This window comes from Lepus europaeus, chromosome 18 (genome assembly GCF_033115175.1).
Source record: "Lepus europaeus isolate LE1 chromosome 18, mLepTim1.pri, whole genome shotgun sequence".
Classification (NCBI taxonomy): domain Eukaryota; kingdom Metazoa; phylum Chordata; class Mammalia; order Lagomorpha; family Leporidae; genus Lepus; species Lepus europaeus.
In genome coordinates, this window is record NC_084844.1 from 66,266,743 (window position 1) to 66,272,029 (window position 5,287).

Sequence of the window (5,287 nt, forward strand, 5' to 3'; positions counted from 1 at the left end):
TTCTCATAATTCACTAATATATTCAGAATGATTTATATGCTTATTTTAATATATGTATTATATGTGTGTCTCTTTATATATTCTGTCAGTATTTAAATTTGGGAGCATTTATTTCCTGTTACTGAGTTTTACAAGTTTTTATTAAATTTTGCATGCAATTCCTTCAAATGTGTATTTTTCTTTTTTGTAAGATTTATTTATTTGAAAGAAAGAGTTACAAAGAGAGAGAGAGAGACATTGCAAGACAGATCTTTCATCACTGGTTCACTCCACAAATGACCACATTGGCTGGTTCTGTGCCAGATTTAAGCCAGAAGTTTAAACTCCTTCTGGGTCTCCCATGTGGATGACAGGGTCCCAAGCACTTGGGTCACCTGCTGCTGCTTCCTGAGGCACATTATCAGGGAGCTGGAAGGGATGTGGTGTTGAACTGGTACTCATATGGGATGGCGGCATCATAGAGCATGGCTTAACCTGCTGTGTGACAATACCAACCACTTTGTGACGATAGCAACCACTGTTTTGTCTTTGATAATAGGCTCTAACTGGAGTAACTTGGTATCTAATTTTCATCATGATTTGCATTTCCCTGTTGATTAGTGATGCTGAGCATTTTTTTGTACTTGTTTGCCATTTGTATGCCTTTCTTTGACAAATGTTCATTTTGATCTAATGCCAGTTTTAAAATTTGTTCATTTTTCATTGAGTTTTTTTAAGATTTATTTATTTATTTGAAAGTCAGAGTTACACAGAGAGAGGAGAGGCAGAGAGAGAGAGAGAGGTCTTCCATCCAATGGTTCACTCCCCAGATGGCCACAATGGCCAGCCAGAGCTGCACTGATCCAAAGCCAGGAGCCTCTTCTGGGTCTCCCAAATGGGTGCAAGGGCCCAAGGACTTGGGCCATCTTCTACTGCTTTCCTAGGCCATAGCAGAAAGCTGGTTGGAAGAGGTACAGCTGGGACTTGAGCCAGTGTCCGTATGGGATGCTGTGCTTCATGCCAGGACATTAACCCACTATGCCACAGCACTTGCCCCTTTTCATTGAGTTTTTAAAATGCCTTAAATGTGTATATGTATGCTAATTATTCATCCCTTACTAGAGTATAGTTCATAAATATTTTCTAGAGTTTCATAGATTGTCTCTTTGCTATGTTGATTATTTTATTTGCTGTGTAGAAGTTTTTAAATTTGATAAAAATCCATTTGACTACTTTTGCTTTTTTTTCTTCCAGTGCTTTGATGTCTTATCCCCAAAGTGCTTAACCACTTTAGGTCCTGGAGCATTTTCTGCTAGTAGTTTCAGGTCTTACATTTAAGTCTAAATCATTTTGAATTGAGTTTAAAAATTATTTATTTGAGAGCAGATAAACAAAAAGAGACAGAGCTCTCATGTTGATTGACTCCACAGATGCCCACAAAGGACAGGACTGGGCCAAGCAGAAGCCAGTAGTGTAGAAATCAATCCAGCTTCCCTGCATGGTGTAAGGAACCCAGTACTTGAGTTATCCCTACTCCCTCCCAGCATCTGCATTAGCAGAAACTGGAGTCAGAAAACAGAGCTGGGTATCTCCTAGGTACTCTGATATGAGACACTAACATCTTAACTGACATGTTAATGGCTAGGGTAAGTGAACACCTTTGAGTTCATTTCTTTGTACATGATGAGAGATAAGGGTTAAATCTTCTGTGTGTGAATATTCAATATTCAAAGTCACTATTTATTGAAAAGACTGTCATTTCTTCGGTGCATATTCTTAGCACTTTTATTGAAGATCAGCTGGCTGGAGATGTTTATCTTTAGGCTCTCTCAATTTTTTTATTAATATAAAGAGAACAGATTTCATGTATTTCATACATACAATACTAAGAAGATATTCATAGTTCCTTCACTTCTTCCATCAATCCCCCTTCACCCTTCCTTTTTCTCTTTAATTTTTGCAAAAACATAAATTAAAAAAACATAATTTCACAATTTTCCTTTTAACCTCAGGCTTAGTGCACCACTAACCATAATATTCAACAAATAAAAAATCCAAAACCACAGTTTCACTAGAGTATACACAAGGGCTAAAAACAATAATCAAATCACAAGTCCATTTCATTTTTATATATTCTTGTATCCTATATTAATAAGAACATATCAAGCAAGAAATGACATTTATCTTTCTTGAATTGCTCATTTTAATAAGCATAATGGTTTCCAGTTGCATCAACTTATTGCAAAGATAAGATTTCATTCTTTTTTATGACTGAGTAGTATTCCATACTACTCATTTTCTGGCTTGATTGCTTGTCTTAATTATTGTCAATTGAGATGCAGGAAGCATGGGGGTTATAAATAACTCTTTCAAAGCATGATTTCATCTTGTTTGGGTAAATTCCCAGGAGTGGGATGGCTGGGTCATGTAGTAGATCTATTTTCAGATTTCTGAGGAATATCCTTACTGTCTTCCATAATGGTTGTACTACTTTACATTCCCACCAAAAGTGTATAAGGGTACTTTTGCCCCACATCCGTACCAGCATTTATTATTTTTTGATTTTTGCATGATAGATGTTCTGTGATAAGATGAAACCTAATTGTGGTTTTCTTTACATTCCCCTGATGCTTAGTGATGCTGAGCATCTTTTCATGTGTCTGTAGGCCATTTGTATTGATTGCATCCTTTTGAAAAATTCCTGTTCATGTCTTTTGCCCATTTCTTAACTGTGTTATTTTGTTGCAGCTGAGTCTCTTGAGATCTTTATAAACATCAGATATTAACCCTTTATCAGTTATATAGTTTGCAAATATTTTCTACCACTCTTCACTCTGCTGAGTGTTTCCTTTTCAGCACAAAAGCTTCTTAGTGTGATGTAATCCTTTTTGTTTCTTTCTGCTTTTATTGCCTGTGCTTCTGGAGTCTTTTCCAAGAAGTCTGTCTTATACCAATGTCTTTCAGAGATTTCCTAATGTTTTCCTCTAGTAATTTGTTGATATCAGGTCATAGATTTAGATTCATGATCAGTTGTGAGTTGATTTTTGTATGGGGTGTAAGTACAGGTCTTGCTACATATGTCTGCATGTAGAGATCCAATTTTCCCAACACTATTTGTTGAAGAGACTGTCCTTTCTCCAGGGATTCATTTTAGCTCATTTGTCAAAGACTAGTTGATTGTAGCTGTATGGATTAATTTCTTTGGCTTATATTTTGTTTCATTGGTATACATTTCTTTTTTGTTCCAGTCCCAGGCTGTTTTGTTTGTAACTGCCCCATAGTATGTCTTGAAATCTGGTATTTTGATACTTCCAACTTTTTGTTGTTTAACATTGTTTTAGTCATTTGGGAGCCTCTTGTGTTTCTATACAAATTTTAGCATTCTTTTTTCTAGATCTGAGAAGAATTTTCTTGGAGTTTTGATTGGGATCTTATTGAATCTATAAATTGCTTTGGGTAGTATGAACACTTTGATATTAATTTTTTCCAATGCAAAACATGAAATATTTTTTTCCATTTTTTGTGTATATTCATCTATTTCTTCCTTTAATGTTTTGTAATTTTCATTGTGGAGATCTTTCACATACTTAGTTAAATGTATTCCAAGGTATTTAATTTTTTAGTAGGTATTGTGATTGGTATTGTGCTTACAAGTTCTCAGCCTGGACTCATCAAACACAAATATATTTATCTTATCCAATTCCCAAAGGATTCAAAGTGTACTTTTTTGATACATTATGAAAATTGTAAAAGGAGTTGTTAATTATCCATCCCAGATAATAATTCCTGTAAGATCATTCACAGATAGGTACAATTAGAAATGTGGATGTTAATTATAAGTGTAGATGTTGATGTATCCACCATAGTTTACTGTTAAATTTTAAGATATTCCTGATGAGTATCATAACATTTGTGGGAGTGTAGTATGTTCATAACTTGCATTCCTAATCTCTCTGTATTCTGAATGATTCAAGCTAGACATGGAAGGAAGTCAAAATGTAAGCTTTCTAGCCCACAGAGTTGTTAGTCTTGGTGCTTAGCAACAAAGAATCCCTTCCATTGCCCTAGTACATTACATTGCATCATTTTCTAGTCACTTACAGAGCACAGGGTTTTTTTTTTTTTTGCTAAATTTACAGTATAAAAGAGGGCAGACAAGAACTCATATTCTCTCATAGGCATCCTAGAAAAATTCTAACACAGAAAAGGGGGGGGGCATGGTAGCTCTTTTCCTCTCTTCAATATGCACATTCATGTAAGTCATTTATAAATCCCATATAGAGGAACAAGTGAGCAGGGGTCAGGAGCAGTGCTCTAATGTTTAGGCATTTTACTTTGTGGAGGGGGTTGTATCCTTGTCAGCCTAAATTCAAAAAAGATACTCTATCCCAGAAAAACAAGAAGACTAGGAAAATCAACATATACACATTGTTTCTTTTAATTTTAAAGACTGTCTTGTGTCCAACTGTGGTCACTATGTTAAAAGGAATATTTAGAAGAATGTGAACATTTGAATGTTGAGCAAGGAGTTGCTCTCCTATGACATGGGCATGAATCTATTGTAAGAATATGCATGAGTACATTCCTATAGAATATTTATGCAGTGGTTTCTGTGTTCTTACAGATTTCAATTTCTTAAAATGATGCCAAATTATTATATTTACTTGGTTACTGAAGAGACACAGTCAAGTATTTTTCTTTAAATTGAAGAAACAAATTGTAAATTGTTGGGAAGCAATTAATTCTGGTATGTGGTAATTTGCAGTAACCAGTAAGGATGGCTAAAATATATATACTCATATATATATATATATATATATATATATATGTACAAATTTAAAATGCAAACCAAGAAATGAAAAATGTTTTCGTTGCTTTAAAAATGCACATGTTAAATTCTCTTCTTAAAATATATTTTTCTTTATACACTCTCAGTTCTTATTCTCAAGACGTTAAACTGTTATCACATTTTTATTGGGAAGCAAAGAAAAATGTTCAATTTTAGAATATTAAAAACATACATTTTTTAAGTTTTGCTGCACAGTTTGTAACAGTTGAATTTGTATTTTTAGACATAAATTTTTTTCTTGATGTATTATCACAGATATATTATTTTATTTTTTTAACTTTTATTTAATGAATATAAATTTCCAGTGTACAGCTTATGGATTACAATGGCTTCCCCCTCCCATAACTTCCCTCCCACCCGCAACCCTCCCCTCTCCCGCTCCCTCTCCCCTTTCATTTGCATCAAGATTCATTTTCAATTCTCTTTATATACAGAAGATCAATTTAGTATAAAGATTTC